At 39.8% G+C, this 24,616-nt stretch overlaps 1 pseudogene; it reads right to left on the reverse strand.

Moving 5' to 3' along the window:
- LOC122556107 (scavenger receptor cysteine-rich type 1 protein M130-like) overlaps positions 1-24,616 on the reverse strand; it is a 151,274-nt pseudogene that overhangs the window by 68,376 nt on the left and 58,282 nt on the right.

Consider the following 24,616-nt stretch of genomic DNA (forward strand, 5'->3'; position numbering starts at 1 on the left):
TTCAGTAAGGCATTCAACAAGGTTCCCCATGGGAGACTGATTAGCAAGGTTAGATCTCATGGAATACAAGGAGAACTAGCCATTTGGATACAGAACTGGCTCAAAGGTAGAAGACAGAGGGTGGTGGTGGAGGGTTGTTTTTCAGACTGGAGGCCTGTGATCAGTGGAGTGCCACAAGGATCGGTGCTGGGTCCTCTATTTTTTGTCATTTACATAAATAATTTGGATGTGAGCATAAGGGGTACAGTTAGTAAGTTTGCAGATGACACCAAAATTGGAGGTGTAATTGACAACTAAGAAGTTTACATCAGATTACAACAGGACCTGACCAGTTGGGTCAATGGGCTGAGAAGTGGAGATGGAGTTTAATTCGGATAAATGCGAGCTTCTGCATTTTGGGAAAGCAAATCTTAGCAGGACTTATACACTTGATGGTAAGGTCCTAGGGAGTGTTGCTGAACAAAGAGACCTTGGAGTGCAGGTTCATAGTTCCTTGAAGGTGGAGTCCCAGGTAGAGAGGATAGTGAAGAAGGCGTTTGGTATGCTTTCCTTTATTGGTCAGAGTATTGAGGACAGGAGTTGTACAGGACATTGGATAAGCCACTGTTGGAATATTGCAATTCTGGTCTCCTTCCTATCGGAAATATGTTGAGAAACTTGAAAGGGTTCAGAAAAGATTTACAAGGATGTTGTCAGGGTTGGAGGATTTGAGCTATAGGGAAAGGCTGAACAGGCTGGGGCTGTTTTCCCTGGAGCGTCGGAGGCTGAGAGGTGACCTTATAGAGGTTTACAAAATTGAGGGGCATGGAGAGGATAAATAGGCAAAGTCTTTTCCCTGGGGTCAGGGAGTCTAGAACTGGAGGGCATAGGTTTAGGGTGAAAGGGGAAAGATATAAAAGAGACCTAAGGAGTAACTTTTTCACACAGAGGGTGGTACATGTCTGGAATGAGCTGCCAGAGGAAGTGGTAGAGGCTGGTTTGCAACATTTAAGAGGCATTTGGATGGGTATATGAATAGAAAGGGTTTGGAGGGATACGGACCAGGTGCTGGCAGGTGGGACTACATTGTGTTGGGATGTCTGGTCAGCGTGGACAGGTTGGACCGAAGGATCTGTTGCCATGCTGTACATTTCTATGACTCTGACTCTATTTCTTGATATCACTTGGAGTGAATAGAATTGGCTAAAGGCTGGGGATCACTGGAGGAGGCAGAGATGGATCGTCCACTCAATATTTCTGGCTGACAATTGCTGGAAATGCTTCAGCCTTGTCTTTTGCACAGATATGTTGGACTCTTCCATCATTAAGAATATGGATATGCATGGAATTTCCTCCTCCAGTGAGTTGCTTAATTGTCCACCACCATTCACAACTGACTGTTCATTTTCGACATCAAAAGGACAAGAGTGTGGCAAGAGTGGACATTGAAAAACTGGAAAATGAAACTGCAGAAGTAGTAATGGTGAATAATGAAATGGCAAACAACTGATACATGTTGTTTGTATCAGTTTTCACAGTGGAAGACTTTAGTAGTATTCCAGTTCTTCCATTGAATTGGGGTAGAGATAAGCATAATGGTCATCATGAAGGTGAATGTGTTGAGGAAGTTGAAGGGTTTGAAGAACTTTATATCTCCAGATCAGATGCATGACAATCCAGAGTTCTAAAGGACAGAGCTGAGGAGAAGGTAGATCTTTCACGAATCACCAGGGTCAGGAAGGATCACTGTCGACTAGAAAATGCTTTATTTAATACACCAGCTTAAGAAGGGAGGGATCCAGAAGACAGAAAACTGTCGGCCAATTAGCTTTATTCATTGAGTATCTCTGCCATTGCCAAAAATAATTCTAATGAAGGATTCCAGGACTGCTAGATTCCCAACCATCTGAAGAAACACTCAAAGGTCCTCTCTGGAAGTGCCCCTCCAGAATCTCTAAATTTCATTAGTAACCTAACAGAGTCAGTATTGTCCCTCAAACTCAAAAATAACTGAGCTGTTATTTGAGGAAGTAAAGATATTTTCGCACTTTCTTTTTAAGCCACTGGAATGTTCTAGAGTTTCTGCAGCATGTAGGACTTAAAGACAAGGATCTTAGCTGACAATTTTATTAAAATTATCTCCAGCAGTGATTGGTTACTTAAATTGCTTAAATATTAAAATATTTGTTGTTGACTCTCTTGGTTCATCTTCATAGCTATGCTTTGAAACCCAGCTGGTAGCACAGAAAATCCCATTTTTTTTGAGTTGTGTTAACAGTATTTACCTAATGATCTGAACTGCCGGTGACAACAGCTTTGCAAGCTCATGAGGTTGTTGCCATCAGCAATTGCTTATCTGAGCATCTATGGTTGCCACCTGGTACACAATCAAAACCTAAGATCTTTCTGCAGTGAGGCTTGCAGCAACAGGACAAGCTTCAGTGAGCAGGCTGCAGAACATGGGGTTGACATACAGTACAAAGTGTGATTTCATTTTTACCCAGACTTTCAATAACAGTACAACGTAAACAAATAGAAAATCTGCTTGGCAAACCATAAAGTATCTTGTTTTTTTGATGAAGAACGGATTGAAAACCATAATCATGATTTAATTCCAGTTCCTACCTGTATCGAATGTGAGTTCTTTTGATTAAAAACACCTTCCATTTAAGTCATGTCTTTAACATACTGAAGTCTTCTAAGGTTTTTCAGACCGCATTGGTAAAACTATATCAACCACTGAAAGGAGACTATTTTCATTGAATAATGATTGGTGGGTTAGTTGAGCAATTTATGTTCAGAGATTCAATATTGCACTTTTACAAATGTAGATACTATTTACAATGGACAGATTTGTAGATTTTTTTCTTACTAACCTCTCAATGCAAACAATTTTAAGTAATATGGCTATAACTTAAATTTGATAGACTTTGTAAATCAATAATTTTGGATTGCTTGCAATCCTTTATTTAGTATATAATCTTTAGTTTATTTGTGAGATGGAATTACAGTTCCATTACTTTTCTTTGATTATAAGTTTGTCGTTCATTCTGTGTCATTTTGTAAGAATCATTGCAATGCACCTTCATTAACTGCAATTGAAAATGTTGATGCACAGACTGATGTTTTCCCTACTAAAAGCTGTGTTGCCCAAATACATTGTAAATTAAATGAAACTTTTGGGTACATTAGAAACATACTCCTTTGAGGAATTACTTATTGATAAGAATCTCTCCTGTAATAGTTTGATTTCAAATTTGTGAACATTTTTGAGAAAACAACAATTCACGCGTCTACGTATTTGTAAGATGAAAAATCTAGTCTGCAGTGTCAAATTGAATTCGATTTTGTCACTCAGGTGAGAGGATAACACTTCATTCACTGTTTCATTCGTTAAACAACTTCACACCAAAGTTCAATTCTCATCACAATAACATGATATATTTAGTAATTCACATTACACAATATGATAGAATAAGGTGCTCGTAACTAAAGTTTTCCCAAAGTAAATTATCAAGGAAAATTGTAACATATAAAATTTGTACTCCAATTCAGTCAAATCATGTTAAATCTTGCTTGGATTTTTATTTAGTTCTAAATCTAACTGTTCTGATTTACCATTCTCCACATTTAATTTGTAGATTTTTCATAATCTTCCATGGAGTCTTTCCAACTGTAATGATTGCTAAATTGGTTGGATGGGACTTGTTATTTTTAACATCAAAATTTGTGCCAAACCATTACCAATAAATAAATGACAAATGTAAGATTATTTTTCATTAACCTTTTCCTCAATTCCACTCTTGTTCAGGTGATAGTCCTCACAACTCCATCTCAAATTATTGAATTTCATCAGATTCTGTTTCAAATTCAGCATCAAATGGAGGGAACAAATCTTAAAAAAATGGAAAACAGGTTGACATAATAAATTTACTACTCTTAACTTATGTCCAAACATTACAAGTGCAGTTTTCAAATAGCCCAGTCTAATCAATCACATAACAAATTAATAGTAAAGCAATTAATACTATAATTCTACATATCTATTTACCCAATACTCACTCAACAAAGAATTATAACTGCTTTAATTGATACATTTAATGACTGTGTATTCTTGATCCCAATGAAAAGACCGGTAAACTATCGATGGTCAGAAAGGAGGAATCACATTGGAATGCAAAACATCTGCAGTGTATTTTGGAAAATGTGGAAGCAGCATGGGAATTCAGTGCAGCAGGGGAAGAGGTGTGTTTACTTCCAAATAAATCTGTTGGACACTAACTTGGTGCTGTGATTTTCTTAACTTTGTCCAAGCAAGTCCAACTCCAGCACCTCCACATTTTGATTTTATTAGTTCATGTTTGCAGGTTACAAATTAAAAGGCCAATAAGAAGTTTTTAATTTTTGTTTATAAAAACAAAGTGAACAAAACAGAGATGCAGGGCCAGGAGATGCATTATACCGCCATGATGTGGGAGCTGGTTGACCCCATTTTGATTTGTGGTGAACACATCTGTAACAAGTGTTGATTACTTCAGGAAATGCAGCTCAGAGTTAATTAGCTGGAATCTGAGCTTTGACCACTACTACTTGTCAGGGATGGAGAGACTTCACCTATATGCAGTGTTTCAGGAGGCAGTCACATGCTTATAATTTGGCGAAGAGGGTATAACTATAAGTGAGGCTCTGAAAGATATTCTAAAAGATAGTGCTGAAGGAGCCTCAGCCTTTGAGCTTATCCAACAGGCTTGAGATTCTTACTTTCTGTATGGATGAGAGCAGAGTCTGTAGGAAGTATGAGCAAATTGATGATGATACAGAGAATCATTCAAGAGGAGATGAAAAGACAAATGTTGTTCTAATCAGGGCTAGTATAGTCAGAGAAATGGTTACTGTTCTCGGTGGCCAGGATTAAGAGTCCCAAAGGTTGTGCTGCTTGCCTGATGCGTGGGTTCAGCATATCTCATTTGGGCTGCAGAGGAACTTGGCTTGGGACGGGAAAGATCCAGTTCTAAGTAACAATATTGATAGAAAGATTTGCTGAGAGAATATGACCTGGTGGGGGTAAATTAAAAAGCAGAACCAAATAGATAATCATCTCATGATTGTTAATTAGCCACAGCTAACTGGCATAGGCACATCTAGGTTCGAGATGTAAACATGTGGCTCCAAGATTGGTGTGGGAGAAATGGATATGAATTCATTGGTCATTGGCACAGTACTGGGGAAGGAGGGAACTGTTCTATTGGGATGAGTTCCACAATTATGCTGGGACCAGATCAATTGCATAACAAATGCTGTCGATAGAATGTTAGACTAAATAGTGAGGAGAGGAGTGGGGATTTGAGGAAATGCTTAAAGTATGGGGAGGCTCAGCAGAGATCATTAAAGTTTTCAAAAGTGTGCGAGCACAGGCGTGTGGAAAAGCTCAGGAATCTAGTTTCAGGCACAAGAGATAAAGGGACAGCTATGAGGACGGGTAGTCAACACAGGAGTCATTCTTAATTACACAGTCTATGAAACAAGGTAAATGAGTTTGTAGCACAGATTGACATTGGCTGGAAGGAAGCTGTGTGTATCATAGATGTAAGGCTGCAAAGATCTGGGCTGGAACTAAATATCCAATGATACGAGTCCGATTGAAGGGGCAGACAGATGAGGAGACGGGATGTAGCTGTCTTGTCAGTAAGAAATAAAATTAAATCAATAGCAGGAAGTGATATAAAGTTGGAAAGCATAGAATTTGTATCTGAGGAACTACAATGGGACAAAAAGGCCCTGATGGGAGTGATACGCTGTCTCCATTGCAGTACTCAGGATTTTTGCAGAAAATAAATCAGGAGATAAATTGGTACTATTACAATAATCATGTGGAATATTCAACATGCTGGCAGCTTGGGAAAAGCAGTTTTGGAAGACATCTAAGGAAAAAGAATTCTTGAAATGTGTATAAGATTTCTTTTGGAGCAGTACGTGGAAAACCACATGAGGAAAACGGCAACTCTAGATTTGATGATGTGTTATGAGGCAGACTTGATTGAGGAGCTTCAGGTGAAGGAACCCCGAGTGGGAGCAGTAACCATGAAATGATAGAATTCACCATGCAGTTTGAGAGGCAGAAGCTGCAATCAGATGTAATGATATTCAAATCAGAGTGGTAGTAGCTGCAAAGACATGAGGAAAGAACTGCCCAGAATTGTTTGGAAGGGGATCCTAGTAGGGAAGATGGTGCAGTAGCAATGGCAGGAATTTCTCTTGGTAACTTAGGAGGCACTGCAGAAATTCATCCCAAGGAAGAAGAAAGATACCAAAGGGGGGAACGATGCAAATTCAGCTGACATTGGAAGACAGGGATAGTATAAAAGAAAAAGAAAAACATATAATGTGGTGAAGATGAGAAAGCCTTGAAAAACTTGTTCAAGTGTCAGTTGCACTGATGATGTAGAAATATTTCAGTTGTGGGAAGATAATAGGCTGTCCCATGAATAATATTACTATTTAATGTTAATGGTATGAGGGAGCAGACATACATTCAAGTATAATAGTGGTGTCAAGATAGTTGGCAAATTAAATATTGTAGAAATTAGAGAAACCTGCTCGTGGACATTGGCAGAGTAACTGAATTAGCAAAATGGTGGCAAGTCGAGTTCAGAGTGGAATTGTTTGAGGTGCAGGAGTAGGAAATAGAACACATGCAGAAATGTCTCTCCCACTATCCCCACTCCAGAGTCTAGGAATTCTGCAGCTAGTAACTCACCCCCCGACTTCCCAATCCCTGACCACCATCTAGAAGGGGCAAGTGAAGACTGTAATGAAATACTTCCCGTGTGCCTGGATGACTGCAACTCTGAAACATTCAGAAATCTAGACCATGTACCAGAAAAAATAGCCCACTTTATGGGCAACTGATACATCACCATCAACATTCATCCTCTTCACCAGTATGCGCTGGTAGCAGTGTTTACTATCTACAGGACACGTATGTACCGTTCCAGCTAATATAGGCTCCTTTGACCAAAAACTTCAAACTTGTGGCCCCTACCACTTAGGAGAACAAGGACAGCAGATCTAGGGGAAAATCACCAGATGGAATTCCCTCTTCATCACACATCACACCATCATGATGTTAAATTATATCACCATTCCTTCTGTCACTGGGTCAAAATCCTGTAATTCCTTCCTTGTAGCATTGCAGATGTACAATTCCCTGTATACTTCAAAGGTTCACAAAGACAGCTAATCACCGCCATGTTCACGTCACTTATGGGAAAGCAGCAAATATTGGCCTTACCACACGTACATTCCACGTGATTACATAGGGTTTGGAGTCATGCATATGCGTGCATTTGAATTAGCACATGTTCATACTTGTGGGGCTTAGGAAGCACTTTTGGTTATGTTTGCTGACACTAGCGTATGATCTTTATATCCTGCTTTACATTATGCAAGCGCTTTAAATGGTTCTAGCGAATGCAAATTGGAAGGGGAATTGAGATTGGAATACAGGAGAGGGGAATCAGGATCTGGGGTTTTGTAATGTGGAGGGTGGTGGGGATGTCAGCATCAAATCTCTCCCCCTCCACCAATTCTCCCCTAACCCCATTTGTCCCTACTCCCTCACTCTGTCCTCCCATCACTCCCATTTCTGCCACTGAAATTTGTTTCAAAGATGAATGCACTTACTGCGCATCTTCAGTGCAATATTTGCAAATGATGCCACCCATACTTTCTAAATGATGACGTCATGTCTGGAATAATATGCAGACACATTTCTAGATGAACACACATGTTGCCCACAGTTGGGTATCAAAAAAAACACTGCCTTAATCAATTCCTGATTCATTTCAATAATGAAACTATATGTGAAATTGTGAATTGCAGCCTCCTCCAATGCAAATATTACTGCACTGCAAATAATAATATGGTAGAAAATAAACATGCAAAACTAATGACCAAACCTAAATTCAGAGCTGAATTCATCTCAACCTTCTTCAATAGAAGTCTGCAGATTTCAATCTCTAGTCTGAGCACATAGGAAAATTGGCAATTCCTGTCCCTCCCTTGCCATTTTTCTCAAGGTACTGGCTTGATTGACCTGATAAGTGTCTTTTGTTGTAATCTAAATCAACTAGGTTATTGACCAAAGGACATATGAAGAAAGTGAGGACTTAAGATGCTGGAGATCAGAGTCGAGAGTGTGCTGCTGGAAAAGCACGGCCGGTCAGGCAGCATCCGAGGAGCAGGAGAATCGACACTTCAGGCAGAAGCCCTTCATTGGGAATGTGTTTTGTGGGCCAAGGAAGCTGAGAGATAATTTGGAGAGGCATGGGACTGAAGCAAAGGAAGTTGAGAGTGCAATAGGTAGATGCAGATTGCAGTGAAGGTGATAGATCAGAGAAGATGGTGGGGAGATAGGTGGAAAGGAAGATGGACAGGTAGGACAGGTCAAGAGGACGGTGGAAGTTGCAATGTTGGATTGGGGATAAGATGTGGAAAGGGGAAATAAGGAAACCACATTGATCCCTGACACATGATTGATTCCGTGGACCTGACAAGAGAGTCATGGAGGGAATGGTCTTTATGGAATGCAGATCGGGTGGGGAGGGAAATATTTTACTGACGGCGGGGTCTGTTTTTAGATGGCAGAAATGGTGGAAGATGATGCAATGCATCCGGAGGTTGGTGGGGTGGAATGTGATGACCAGGGTGGGGGAGTCTGTCCTTGTTGTCTTTGGAGGGGTGGGGTTTGTGGGTGGAGGTGCGGGAAGTGGATGAGATGTGCTAAAGGGCATCATGAAAAATGTGGGAGGGGAAATTGCGGTGTTTGAAGAAGGAGGCCATCTGCTTTGTTCTGTGGTGGAATTAATCATCCTGGGAGCAGATCCGGTGGACACAGAGGATTTGGCAATAAGGGAGAGTGTTTTTACACAAGGAAGGCTGGGAGGAGGTAGCTGTGGGAGTCAGTGGGTTTGCAGAAGATGCCAGTGTTAAATTGGTCACCGTTGATGGAGATGGAGAAGTCCAGGAAGGGCAAGGGGGTGTCCGAGATAGTCCAGGTGAACTTAAAGTGTTAGTGAAGTTGATGAACTGTTCAACCTCCTCATGTCATCAATGTAGCAGAGGAAAAAGTAGGGAATGGTGCCGGTGCACTTACGGAAGATGGTCTGTTTGACATATCCAAAGAAGAGACAAGCATAGCTAGGGCTCATGCGAATATCCATGGCTACCCCTTTGGTCTGGAGAAAGTGGGAGCATTCAAAGGAGAAATTATTGAGAGTGAGGACCAGTTCAACTAAAAAAAAGTCAGTGGAAGGGTACTGATGGGGCCAACGGGAGAGGAAGAAACAGAGGGCTTGGAGGCCTTCGTCATGGCGGATAGATGTGTATAGGGACTGGAGAACTTAAAGAGTGACAACTAATCTTATTGAAATATTTTGGATTCTAAGTGGTGTGACAAAGTTGATTTCAAATGGATTATTCATCTCGGGGTAATCGTTTTTCGAGGATGCATATAATGAGGTCACCTATTTTTCTCTCAATCATCTCTTTTTCAAAGCATTAAAACGTAACACATTACTAAGCGACAACACAATTCCAAAGCCATATAGAAGTACAAACCACATGTTTCATAATATTTTATTAAACAAATTACAAAACAGTTTACAAAAAACAGTTAACATTTACAGCTGTATACAACAGCAATTTTACAAGGGAGAGGAGCAGCAAAGCGAGGCCCCAAACCCTACCGTTCAACCATTTTACAGGGAGATGAGGACAAACCTCAAATCCCAGTTCCACATATAAAAGACAGCGACAATGACATTGTACATGAGACAATATTGTTACATACAAAAGTGCAGACAATACAGACCCAGCAAGCCCCCGTTCCTCCCACCTTCCGACCACACTAAGGCAGCCCGCCCCTACACACCTTCCGGCTCTTGCTCCACCCCATGCCTCTTCCAGTTCTCGGTCTGCCCTGACACACCTTTCGACCACCTCTAGGATCACATGTTTTATATTGCTGCTATTTCTTCAAGCTCCCTTAGTTAAGATTTAAGCCAATTAAAATACAAAATTATATGGCTTCAAACAAAACTTCTATTTTAAAGTATCTTCATATTTGATTGACTGTCAATCAAGCAATATCAAGGCTTTCTTCCAAAATGAATTTATGGTAACCTGGGATCATAGGAGACATCTTACCTCAGAACATACATCTGCAGAAAAAGTCAAGATATGACACCAGTCTCCTGAATTAACCACACCAAAACAAAATATGTTATTAATACTTAACTCACCTGATCTTGACACACAACTGAACTGCAACTAATTGTTGTAACCTGAACTCAGTTCTCTCCTTAAATTCATTACTTATCAATGGATGATGCACCCTTTTAAAAGAGTTGTTATGTCTAACTAGAAACAATCTTTGCTGAGAGTTAAATTTCTACCAAGGTCATCCATTCACTTTAGCTAGCTCTATTATATTAAACAATGAAATAATTTAAAAGGCTGCAAGTTCTCCGTGACTACATTCTCAATCCACTTCCTTGCCTCATTCATAGTCACACCCTCCAGTCTTTGACCAAGGACCAAATTAGATGATACTCTCCTAAGAGATGTGACTGCCTCTCAAAGCAAAGTGTCCAAGTAACTTTCCCCCTCACTGATGTGTGTCACAGTTTCTGCAGCTCAACCTTCAGTTGAAATGCACTAAGCCAAAGTTCCGTCAGCTACAAATGTTTCATAGAAACTTGCATCCCTCGGATTACATTGGTGTGCCCAGTATCCACATACTGCACCGTCACATTTCACCTGTTCTGCCATTTTAATAGCAGTTACTTAATTAATCTTACTGATGAATTTTTAAGTGGTGTCACTAATCCTACCAGTTCTTTTATCCTTAATTGAATCAATACTCCACCCTCTTTATTTTTTGAAATTCCTGGTCAAAATAAAGAGAGAATATTCAAGTGTCAATCAAATAAAATTAACTATCTTTTGTATAACTCATTACTAGTGAAAAAAATCTTGCAATTACCCAACTAATTTGAATTCTGAAAAATAAATAAGAAATGTTTCCCTCACGAATTAATGACAGTTTATCTGAGACCTCACACTTGAATTGCTTGGTCCCCTCTGAAGTCATGGAGAGCAGCAGCTCTTTTATGACAACTCCTTAATTATAGCTGTCACACTCTTTCATGAGGTTTCTGTGAAATGCAGTTACTTGTTTGCATATTTACTTGGTCATTCTCTTACTCATCAAACTCCCATAGTGACACTCAGTCTCGAGCTGAAATCATGACAAAACTGGCAGATATCATCATTGTATGGTCATTACCAAGGCTTAGATATGCAATAAGAAAGAAGTAAATCTAGGCCAGAATAAATTAAAAGTCAACAATATTTCATAGCAACCAAATTTTTTTTTTCATCTTTTCACTGGATTTGGAACTCTGGTAAGGCCAGTCGCTGTTCTCCATTCCAAAATTGCTTGAATTGATTGCCCATTGAGTTATGAGGACTTATATGATTAGGAGTAGGAAGACCTCCTTCACTTGGCAGATATATCAATAACTAGTGTGATGAAATATTTCTAATATATATCATACAAAATTAATCTTTGATCTTGGATTTTGAGCAAATAGAACATTTGTTTTGGTCTGTGTGTATGGGGTGGGTTTAATTATTAATTGTCAGTTTTTCTGGAGCTACAATTGTTTCAAAACAGCATATGATAATGGGAATTTGTCTGCATTATGAGAGATGTATGACAGGACATGCTGAAGCTTGACCATTGATTTGGCCAGGATGTATCCATCTCTGAGCTCAATGTCAAGATGATTATCTGTGATTTGATGTCAGAGCAATAGTGATACCAATTAAGGTGCTCTTTACTGATTGGAAAGTGTTTGGGAGAAACCTGCAGTCATGAAGTCTCTATAAGGATGTAACTTTATTTTCTTGTTGAAGCATTAATTGAAACAATTGGACAGTGTGGGTAAAGCAAAACATCTATCAGATCCTTTCTGATGAATTTCACCCCAGTGATTCTTCAGTTATCAATTGTATTTCTTCACAGTTTTGCTTTTTCATGTCTCAAAGAAATTACATTTAATGTTTCTGGGTTAACAGCAATATTATGAGTATATCAAAGTCACAAGTCACACAACCCGCTTATAGTCCAACAGTTTATTTGAAATCACAAGCTTTTGAAGCACTGCTCCTTCGTCAAGTGAAGGCACTTCACCTGATGAAGGAGCAGCACTCTGAAAACTTGTGATTCTAAATACACCCGTTGGACTTCAACCTGGGGTCGTTTGACTTCTGACTTTGTCCACCTCAGTCTCACACCAGCATCTTTACATTATCAGTATATCAGAGAATTATATTATGTTGCACAGTGGAATGTTTGTGATGAGCTGTTGTTCAAATTAAAATAGAATTCATTGAATTTTTTTTTCAAAGCCCTGTATCAAGATAAAGCTGAATGGAATAATACAAGTTTTCTTCTTTTGCTGTGCTGGAGATTCTTCTACATAAATCTCACATTAGTTTTGGGAATGTTCAACCTCAGGCAGTTGTGGTTCTCAATTACGGCCAATTATTGAACAACGTTTAGTTATAATTTGCTTACAAATCTACCTCTGAGCCAGAAGGCCCAGATTCAAGTCCCACCTGATTATCACACATCCAAAAAGGCAGATTTAAAAAATGGACAAATCAATATGGATTGCAAATTTTGATCAAATATCATTTATTTCGTTTGTATGCAATACATGTTGAAATATTGAAATATAAATCTAAATAAAGAACTGAATTAATATTGCTGCATTGGTCAAGCAATTGAAACATATTTTTATTTTCCTATCTTGGACCTTTATGAATGTAAATGCAAACCACAAAAGGCTGATTTGTATCTCTCTCACACCACCACCTCTCCCCCTGCAAACAGTTTTCATTGATCCAACTGCAACAATGATAAAATGCAACTTCATGCCAAGTAATTTTCTTGTTTTTTTTAAGTCAGTAACCATGATTCGTTAACTGAACAAACTCTGTTTGCTGCAAAAGTAAGTTATTATCTTACATTTGTTTGATGGAAATGCAGTTCTACAACTACTGTTTGTCATTCATTCAGCGTCACTCCATAAGAATCATGATGCTAGTTCTTCATGATCTGCAACTGTAAGTGTTGATGTTGAGGCTGATATTTTCCTTCCCAAATATTGTTTTGCCAGTCAATTTTGGAAAGTGAGTAAAGTTCTCAGATGTTTTAGATACTACTTATTCATTTCTGAGAGAAATATGTAAGCATCAGTCCTTAAAACAGATAGAATTCAAGGTTGTGAACAATTTAAAAGCAAACAATTCAAATAGATCAATAGACTACTCTACAGCATAGAACTGAATTACACTTAATATACTCAGTATGAAAGATCATTTTTCATTTACTATTTCATTCATTTAGCTAGTTTGCAACTGCTGCACATTGTCATTGCAGTAACATTACATATTTCATTCAATAATGAAACATAATTAACCAATGTGGGTTTTTTTAAAAATCAGTAATGCAATGATGAAAGTCAACCCAGCTCCTTCTCAAATTATTGAATGTCATCATATTCTCTTCCAAATTCAGTACTAAATGAAGCAAATGAATCTAAAAGAAAAGAAAAATAGGCTGGTGTTATGAACTTTATACACTTAAGTCCCAAATTAACCAGTTTTGTTTCCTGACATTTTCGGAATCCAGTGCATTGCCAATTGGTTCATTATCAATTAAAACTGCTCTATGTATTCATTCAGCCATCACTGACTCAACAAAAATATATAACTATTTTAACTGAGAAACTTAATTACCAAGTGTTGTGGACTCTTTAGAAACCTACTTAAGACTTCTAAATAAAAGATTTTGTGTGTAAAAATGGGAATAGCTTAAAGGAAAATGCATGGCCTGAGGACCTTTCTGTTGATTTGAAAAAAAATTAATGTTTATTTCTAATTGCTGAGGACATGTTCACAATTTGTGTATTTTCCATTACCAACATTTCAAACAGCCTTAACATATCATCGAGTCATAGTTGTACTGCACGGAAACAGGCTCTTCAGTCCAACTCGTCTCTGCTGACCAGATATCTTAAATTAACCCAGCCACATTTACCAGCACTTGGCCCATACCCCTCCAGACCCTTCCTATTCACATACCCAGCCAGCTGTCTTTTAAATGTTGTAACTGTATCAGCGTCCACCACTTCCACTGGCAGCTCATTCCATAAAAGTGTGAAAAAGTTGCCCCTGAAGTCCCTTCTAAATCTTTCCCCTCTTACCCTCAACTTTTGCCCTCTCATTCTAGACTCCCCCAACACTGGAAAACAGCTTGTCTATTTACCCTATCTATGCCCCTCATGATTTTATAAACTTCTATAAGATCAACCCTCAGCCCCCGACGCTCCAGGGAAAACAGCCCCAGCCTATTCAGGCTCTCCCTACAAGTGTCATTTATAGGTGCAGAATTTGTTCATGGAGCTACTCTCTATATTTTTTTTGTTTCTTCGGAACACTGAACAGAAGAACACATGGAACATTTATACTTATATGGACACAGTGGTCGATCTTTGAATTTTGTTAAATGTCCAGAAGGTGTTTCTGCATTCTTTTTTCATGAAAAATGCAGTTTCAACTATTAGTTTCAACAGTCCAAAAACTACCAAATGAATTGTCTAACAGTGAATTTGTCTGATGCTCATCACAATGCATATTGATATGTGAATAAAATCATCCTTCTATCTACTGAGGGTGACAAATAATGATGCAATGTCTCTTGAACAACACTGCCAGTGTGCTTCAGTTGAAAGATATACAATTTCAGTTAACACTCAGACGTTATATTGGATTTAAGTTCATGAGTGACTTCAAGCTAAAAAAAAAACTCGATTACTAATATAGTAGCTTAACTATGACGGGATTATTTTGTTTTGTCTTGCTCTCCACTGGGAATTTGTGATGGAATGGTGTGAGAGAGGGTGCACACTGGCCTACCTTGCAAACATATATCGTCACCCTCATGTAGCTCACTTCCTGTATAATATTCCAGTTTGTTCAGTGAACTGTTAGATTGGGTGTCTATAAATGGAAAACATTGGAAAATTAAAATTAACATTCCATTTAAATATAATGTGTCATGTGCATAAATCTCAAAGATAATTACCTGGTCCTGTTCTAAGGTTGTGAATCTCAATCTCTTCATAAGCAGGCTCAGGAAAGCTACTAGCAGGATATTGTGTCTTTCCGTAGCCTGTGAAACCAAGAATGCCAGGTTATACATGATATGTGTCAAAAGTTATATCAACCTCTAATACCTGCTTTCCGACCTCCATTTTTCTTTATCGTTTCCTGGAAACCTCTCACATAATCTTTGACATTACATTCACTGAACCCTGAAGGATGCTATGCCCTCAAGAAATTTCTGCACCCGTAGGTCAATATGTATTTGGCTTGGCAATCAAGTGTAATCATTCATAAAATCCATTGTCATTTTGAAGACAGCAATGTGATTAAACCTTCCTAAAACCATAACCTGCTGACTCCAAACTTTCTCAATACAATTATTGAACAGAAACATTTCTCACGCTCTATGCATAAAAATATTATTCATTTCAGACTGCAGAGGATTAAGGTTCAGCCTAATATTGAGTCAGGACTGTGACAGAGTAATCTTCACTTGCTTGAAAGGATACAGACCCAACAACACTCAAGCAGAATGTTATTGGAGCTGTAGCCAGGAAACAGTGTCTCAACCTCACTTTGAGGACACACGCCATTGCATTATCTGGCACTGGGTCTGCGGCAGGTGGTGAAGGAACCAACAAGAGGAAAAAGCATACTTGACCTCATTCTTACTAATCTGCTGGCTGCAGAAGCATCTGTCCATGACAGTGTAAGTAAAAGTGACCACAGCACTGTCCTTGTGGAGATGAAGTCCGCCTTCACATTGAGAATAATCTCTATTGTGTTGTGTGGCACTATTACTGTGCTAAATGGGGCAGACTTTGAATTGATCTAGCAGCTCAAGGCTGGGCATCCATGAAGCGCTGCGGGCTATCAACAGCAGCAGAACTGTACTCCAGCACAATCTACAACCTCACGGTCTATCATATCCCCCACTCAACTATTACATCAAGTCAGTGGATCAACCCTGGTTCAATGGAGAGTGCAAGATGGCATGCCAGGAGCAGCATCAGGCATACCTAGAAATGAGGTGTCAAAAAATGAAGCTACCAAACAGGACAACTTGCATGCCAAATGACATAAACAGCAAGTGATTGACAAAGCTAAATGATCCCACAATCAATGGATCAGATTTAAGCTCTGCAGTCTTTCCACATCCAGTCATAAATAGTCATGGACAATTAAACAACTCACTGGAGGAGGTGGCTCCACAAATATCCCCATCCTCAACGATGGAGGTGTCCAGCACATTAGTGCAAACGATAAGGCTGACGCATTCGCAACAATCTTCAGTCAGAAGTAACGAGCAGATGATCTGTCTCAGGCTGCTCCAGTGCTCTCCAGTATCACAGGTACCAGTCACAAGCCAATTGATTCACTCCAAATGATATCAAGAAACAGCTGGAGGCACTGAGAACATTCTGGCAATAGCACTGAAGATGTGTGCTCCAGAACTTGCAGCTATCCTAGCCAAGGTCCTCCAGTACAGTTACAACACTGGCATCTACCCGACTCTGTGGAAAATTGCCCTGATAGTCCAGTACACAAAAAGCAGGACAAATCCAACCAGGCCAATTACTGTCCAATCAGTCTACTTTCCATCATCAGTAAAGTAATGGAAGGGGTCATCAACAGTGCTATTAAGCAACACCTGCTCAGCAACAACCTGCTCAGTGACGGCTACTTTGGGTTTCGCTCGGGTCACTCAGCTCCTAATCTCATTACAGCCTTGATCAAAAATGGACAAAAGAGCTGAATTCCAGAGATGAGGTAAGAGTGATAACCCTCAACATCAAGGCTACAATTGACAGAGTATGGCATCAAGGAGCCCTGGCAAAACTGTAATCAATAGGTAATCAATAGGTATCGGGGGCAAACACTCTGCTGCTTAGAGTCATACCTGGCACATTGGAAGATAGATGTGGTTGTGGAGGGTCAGTCATCTCAGCTTCAGGACATCTCTGCAGGAGTCCCTCAGGGTAGTGTCCTAGAGGCCCAACAATCTTCAGCTGCTTTGTCAATGACCTTCCATCTGTCATAAGGTCAGACATTGGGATGTTCGCCGATGATTGCAGTATTCAGCATCATTCACGACTCCTCAGATACTGAAACAGTCCATGCTCAAATGCAACAATATTTGGACAATATCCAGGCTTGGGCCGACAAGTGGCAAATAACCTTCGTGCCCCACAAATGCCAGACAATGATCATCACCAATAAGAGACACTCTACATTGCCATTTGACATTCAACGGTGTTACCATCACTGAATGCCCCACTGTCATCATCCTTGGGGTTACCACTGACCAGAAACTCAACTGAACTCAACACGTAAACACAGTGGCTACAAGAGCAGGTCAGAGACCTGGAATATTGCGGCGAGTAACTCATCTCCTGACACCCCAAAGTCTTTCCACCATCAACAAGGCACAAGTCAGGAGTGCTTTGCCTTGATGGGTGCAGCTCCAACAACACTCAGAAAGCTTGACACCATCCAGGACAAAGCACCTCACTTGATTGACACCACATCAACAAACATTCAATCCCTCCTCCACCGGCACTCAGTAGCAGCAGTGTGGACTATCTACAAGACGCACTGCAGAAATTTATCAAAGATCCTTAGACAGCACCTTCCAAACCCAGAACTACTGCCACCTAGACGGACAAGGGCTACAGGTACTTGGGAACACCACCTGCAAATTCCTCTCCAAGCCACCCACCATCCGGATATGGAAATATACTGTTGTTCCTTCACAGAATCCTGGAATTCCCTCCCAAATGGCATTGTGGGTCAGCCCACAGAAAGTTGACCGCAGCAAATCAAGCAAGCAGCTCATCACCACTTTCTCAAGATCAAACAGGGACGGGCTATCAATACTGGCCAGCCAGCAATGCCCAAGTCCCTCAAACGAATTTAAAAACTACTACTTTGGTAAATGGGACTTGGAACTGAAAACAAAACATGAGGTACTCCAGGTCATTAGCAACTACAGAATTACACTTCAATATAATCTGCAACCTTATTGCCCAATATATCCTAATTCTACCTCACTGGAAAGGCAAGTGATCAACCCTGGTTTAATGAATAATACGGGATGGCAACACTATGAATTGCCAACTTGTTGAAGTCAGAATAAAACATGACATGTTGTCTGACACCAAAACTGCAAGTGATAGACAAGCCTAAGCAATTCCAAACCGTCAGCTCTGATCTAAGCTGATCTTAGTACTGCCACATCTATTTAATAAAATTTTAAAAACTCACTGGAGGATAAGGCTCCACAAATATTCCCACAGAGTCTTCGAGTCATACAGTATGGAAGCAGACCTGACTGTCCAACCAATCCATGTTGAACATAATCCCAAACTAATCCAGTCCTACCTGTCTGCTCATGGCTCATATCTCTGCAAAATCTTCTCATTCATGCGCTGATCTCAGTGTCCCTTAAACGTTATAACTGTACCCTCATGCACAACTTCCACTGGAAGTTCATTCCACATGCAAACCACCCGCTGTGTAGAAATGCTCAACAATGGGAGAATCCAGTACATCAGTGCGAAAGAAAATGCTGAAGCATTTGCAACAATTTAAAGTACTGAGCAAATGATCCAGTTTGGTTTCCTGCAGAGCACCTTGCAATTATACACAGCATTCTTCAGCCAATTTGATTTATAATACTAAACGATATTTAAAAAATGGCGAGAAGTATTGGACACAGGAAAGGCTAAGGGTTATGAGAAAATTCCCGCAACAGTCGTGCAGACACACACTCCGGAATTTGCCCCACTTGTGTGATATTCCAGTATAATTACAACACTGGCAAATGCAAAATTGTCAGGGGTTGTCTTATGCAAAACAAAACAAGACCAATTCAACTCAGCGAATTACCACCACATCTTGATCATCAGGAAAATGATGGAAGGTGTGATCAACAGTGCTATCAAGCAGCATTTTCTGAGCAATAGCCTGCTCACTGAAACCAATTTTGGGTCCAACCAGATTTAGATCCTAACCTCATTCCAACCTTGGTTCAAACACTAAAGTCATATTTGACTGAATATGGTATCAAGGAGCCCTCACAAAACAAATTCAATGCAAATTAAGAGGAAAATTGTCCATTGGTTAAAGTCATATCTTGTAGAGTCATAGGAAGATAGTTGTGGTTGTTTGAGGTCAGTTATCTCAGCAGGAACTCCATCAGTGCAGTGTCACAGTGCCATAGAGTCGCGGAGATGCACAGCACAGAAAAAGACTTTTGGTCCAACTCATCCATATTGATCAGATGTTCTAAATTAATCTAGTTCCATTTGCCAGCATTTGAGCCACATCCCTCTAAACTCTTCCTATTCATATAGGTAAAAACAATGACTGCACATGCTGGAAACCAGATTCTGGATTAGTGGTGCTGGAAAAGCACAGCAGTTCAGGCAGCATCCGAGGTGCAGTAAAATCGACGTTTCGGGCAAAAGCCCTTCACCAGGATCCTGATGAAGGGCTTTTGCCCGAAACGTTGATTTTACTGCTCCTCGGATGCTGCCTGAACTGCTGTGCTTTTCCAGCACCACTAATCCACAATCTTCCTATTCATATACCTATTCAGATGCCTTTGAAATATTGTAATTTTACCAGCCTCCATAACTTCCTTTCACAGCTCATTCCATTCATGTACCACCCTCTGTCTGAAAAGGTTGTCCCTGGGGTCTCTTTACAATCTTTCTCCTTTCACCGTAAACATATACACTCCCGTTTGAGACTCCCCTACTCTGGGGCAAAGACCTTAAATATTCAGGAGAAAATGAGGATTGCAAATGCCGGAGAATCAGAGTTGAAAAAGGAGGTACTGGAAAAGCACAATAGGTCAGGCAGCATTCGAAGAGCAGGAAAGTCGATGTTTTGGGCATCATGGATAGGGTAAATAGACAATGTCTTTTCCCCAGGATAGGGAGTCCAAAGTAGAAGACATAGGTTTAAGGTGGGAGTGGAATTATTTAAAAGGGACGTAAAGGGCAACTATTTCAGGAAGAGGGTGGTATGTGCCTGGAATGAATTGCCAGGGGAAGTGGTGGAAGCTGGTACAATTATAACATTTAAAAGACATCTGGAACGGTGTATGAATTGAAAGGGTTTGAGGTATATGGGCCAAATAGGAAATAGACAATAGGTGCAGGAGTAGGCCATTCGGCCCTTCGAGTCAGCACCACCTTTCATTATGATCATGGCTGATCATTCATAATCTGTAGCCTGTTCCTGCCTTATCCCCATAATCATTGATTCCACAATCTCTAAAAGCTCTATTCATGTCTTTCTTGAAGGTATCCAGAGACTTGGCCTCCACTGCCTTCTGGGGCAGAGCATTCCATATATCCACTACCTTCTGGGTGAAGAAGTTTCTCCTCAACTCTGTTCTAAATGACCTACCCCTTATTTTTCAACTGTGCCCATGGTTCTGGAGAATGGAACTGGATTAATGTGGGATATCTGACCAGCATGGCAAAAGAGTCTGTTTCCATGCTATACATCTCCACAACGCTATGTGTATATCCACTTATTTTTTTCCCACGTTTATACTCTTCATGGATGGCCAGATCATATTTTCAAACCTCGATGAATCACCAAATGAAAACAATTCTCATAAAATTGCTGCAAAACCTTGTACCAATTATTTCAGTTCTGCGGCCTCGAGCAACTGAATTCTCAACTGAGTGAGGTTAATTTCCCCATCCACTCTACCCATGCCCCTCACTGCCGTATTTAAATAAAGTTAATCTCTCTTACGCCTCCCATGTTGAAAGAAATAACTTCCTGCATAACCAAACATTCGCCAATCTTCCCTCATTACAAAAATCCTTGATAGTACAGAATTTAAAGATTTCTAATAGGAAACTAGAAATTGAAGCTATTTGTCTCGTGATGATACTATGGCTTTCAGAAATGCATTTTGCCCTGTTCTTTGTTTGAAGAGAGGTTTGAGAGAGAGGTCGAAGCTGTCTATTTGAATCCAATAAACCACATGTGAGGTCCTTGGGTATTGTTTTTCAAGTGAGAAGAATAGAAGGAACCTGAATGTATGTGATCAAACTCCTCTAAGAGCCAGGATTTTAGTTTATCAGTTGCAGTTACTGGGATCTTGAAGCTCAGCGATTTCTCTTAACATTTTGAAAAATTGCATGTAAGACAATCTATTTTACTGAATTTCATTTTCCCAGGGTGGGTTTATAGAATGTTACTGCATTGAAATATTTACTCTTTAGAAGTTAAATAATCTATTTTTCTATTAAGTATTCCAACAGAGTAAATTATTTCAATTTCTCCTTTCTTTTGTTGTATTTTAATTATCGTGTGTTTGCTTTCATACTTCAAGGTAGTTAGACATATCAAATTGCATCTGGAACATAATGCCTGGCATTTGCCTTTAAAATAAGAAAATGTTAGGGTCTAGGCTATCTTCTTTATATATTTTGAAGGGATTTGATCTGGTTCATAACAAAGTGGGACTTATCAGGATCAAAATCTCGAATTCTAGTTTGGGTTTAGTATTATTGAACTCACTTGCAGTGTGCGAAAAGTGTTGATGTTTTTCATTTTGGGTGTTGCATTCGATTGCTTTAAACAGGGTGTGCCTTGAGTAATAATGGCTCTCCCAGTCATGGAGAGGTTCCTAGGGATGGAAGAAGTCACTTCAGGAGTTGTACACAAAGAGAGTAAGGGAAAGCTTTTGGAATCGGCGGACAAGCTGGAGTTGGGGTTGTCCGTGTTTGTGAGGAAAGAGGACTTAATGAATGCAACTTAAAATGGCCATGAATGTCATTGGAAACTTCAGAAATGGCTACAATTCAACTGAAAATGAAGCATCTTGAACATGAAAAGGAAATGAAACAGTTTTACTTTTGATTGAAAGCAGAAGAAAGAGAGAAATGGGGGAAGTTGAACTTCAAAAGTGGAAACTGAAAACTCAAAATTGACTTAAAATGTTGGAGGTAGAGGTCAAAAGTAGGAGTAGTGATGAGGATGGTCATGGAGCACATTCACATAGTAACCAAAGGCCTGATGGGTATCTTTTTAAATATTTCCACGTACTAAGTCCGACAAGAAGGATATAGAAGCCTTTTTCATTTCATTTGAGAAAGGTGCTAAACAAATGAAATGGCCGGTGACCATATAGGTATTGTTAATCTAAACAAAGTTGATTGGTAGAGCTAATGATGTATCTGCATCATGATCAGCGGAGATATCTGGGGAGTAAGATGAGGTGATCTAAAGTGCTTATAAGTTAGTAGCAGAAGCATACTATGATTGAGGAATCTAAGGAGGGGATCTGGTCAAATGATATTAAATTTCAATGGCTCAAACAAAGTAATTTTGATAGATGGATAAGGACATTGAAAATTGATCAAGTATATGATGCACTTAGGGAGAGAATTATTTTGGAAGAGCTCAAAAACTCTCTTCTTGTATTACTGATAATTCTCTGCTCTTTCATATGAGTTAATATTCACAGCAGAAATGGCAAATGATTATAAGGTGACTAAAACTGCAGTTTGCCTTCCAACAATCTATTAGGCATATAAATTGGGAAAAAGAAAAATCTTCAGATGGAAGGGAAAAAATTTCATTGAAGAAAGTAAAGATAGTTTAACACAGGATTAAAAAAGAAACCCATTAGTGGGAAAAAGAAGGGAAAAAGCTCAGGCGCTTTCATTTCAAGAAGGTTCCATGAAGTCACAGTGTTGGTGGTTTACAAAAAAGCACTGCAAAGACAGGTGAAGGAAAACAAGATAAGCCAGTGAGCTTTGTTGAAGTAATAAAGTAACACTCAGTGAAAGCTAAAAATCTGCAGAAGGTGCAATATGATCAGTGGTTGATTGAGAAAAATTGCCACATCTCTTTAAACAAGTTACTTGCAGAGGTAAGATTTACTCATGTGTACCAGGAGGAGTTGGTAAAGAAATTAAGATTTTAAGAGATACAGGAGAGCAAGAAAATCTTTGATGGTGAGAGAGGGGAGATATGCAATTCAAAAGGAGAATTGCCAGAAAATGTGGAAATATGTGGAATTCATTGTGAGAAGAACAGTGTTCCATTATATAAAGTGAGATTGGAGAGTCCAGTGAAAAGTGGTGAAGAATTGGAGGTGTATTGGACAGCGAAGAAGGTTACCTCAGATTACAACAGGATCTTGATCAGATGGGCCAATGGGCTGAGAAGTGGCAGATGGGGTTTAATTTAAATAAATGCGAGGTGCTGCATTTTGGGAAAGCAAATCTTAGCAGGACTTATACACTTAATGGTAAGGTCCTAGGGAGTGTTGCTGAACAAGGAGACCTTGGAGTGCAGATTCATAGCTCCTTGAAAGTAGAGTTGCAGGTAGATAGGATAGTGAAGAAGGTGTTTGGTATGCTTTCCTTTATTGGTCAGAGTATTGAGTACAGGTGTTGTGAGGTCATGTTGCAGCTGTACAAGACATTAATTAGGCCTCTTTTTGAATATTGCATGCATTTCTGGTTTCCTTCCTATTGGAAAGATGTTGTGAAACTTAAAAGCGTTCAGAAAAGATTTACAAGGATGTTGCCAGGGTTGGAGGATTTGAGCTAGAGGGAGAGGTTGAATAGGCCGGGGCTGTTTTCCCTGGAGTTGTCAGAGGCTGATGGGTGACCTTATAGAGGTGCATAAAATCATGAGGGGCATGGATAGGATAAATAGACAAAGTCTTTCCCCTGGGGCGGGGGAGTCCAGAACTAGAGGGCACAGGTTTAGGTTGAGATGGGAATGATATAAAAGACACCTAAGGGGCAACGTTTTCACGTAGGGGGTAGTATGTGTATGGAATGAGTTGCCAGAGGAAGTGGTGGAGGCTAGTACAACTGCAACTGCAACATTTAAAAGGCTTCTGGATGGGTGTATGAATAGTAAGGGTCTGGAGGGATATGGGCCAGGTGGCAGATGTGACTAGATTGGGTTGGGATATCTGGTCGGCAGGGACAAGTTGGACTGAAGGATGTGTTTCCGTGCTGTACATCTCTATGATTCTCTGACTCTATGGTTATGGGTGTAATAGAGAAATTCTCAGTTCCAGAAATACAGCTTATCTTGGGTAACAATACAGTTTGATCACAGATGGAATTGATGCCCACTGTGGTTGGGGAAGCCAGTGGAAAATCAGGTAACTGAGGTGATACAGGAAGTATAGCCTGGGATTTTTCCTGACTGTGTGGTAACAAGGTCAGAAAGCCATAGGAAGAAACAGGAGGAAAAATCAAAGATTAAAATAAGGAATTTGAAGTTCAACTATCAGAGACAATGTTTGACCAAGTTGTATTACCGGTGGGCTATAGAAAGGAGGTATTGAGGGAGGCAAATAAATTAAGAATACGTGGTTGTTTGGGAGTTAAAAAAAACTCAA

This window comes from Chiloscyllium plagiosum, unplaced genomic scaffold (assembly GCF_037043375.1).
Source record: "Chiloscyllium plagiosum isolate Xiang-an unplaced genomic scaffold, Cpla_swu_hap1 HiC_scaffold_13, whole genome shotgun sequence".
Taxonomy (NCBI): domain Eukaryota; kingdom Metazoa; phylum Chordata; class Chondrichthyes; order Orectolobiformes; family Hemiscylliidae; genus Chiloscyllium; species Chiloscyllium plagiosum.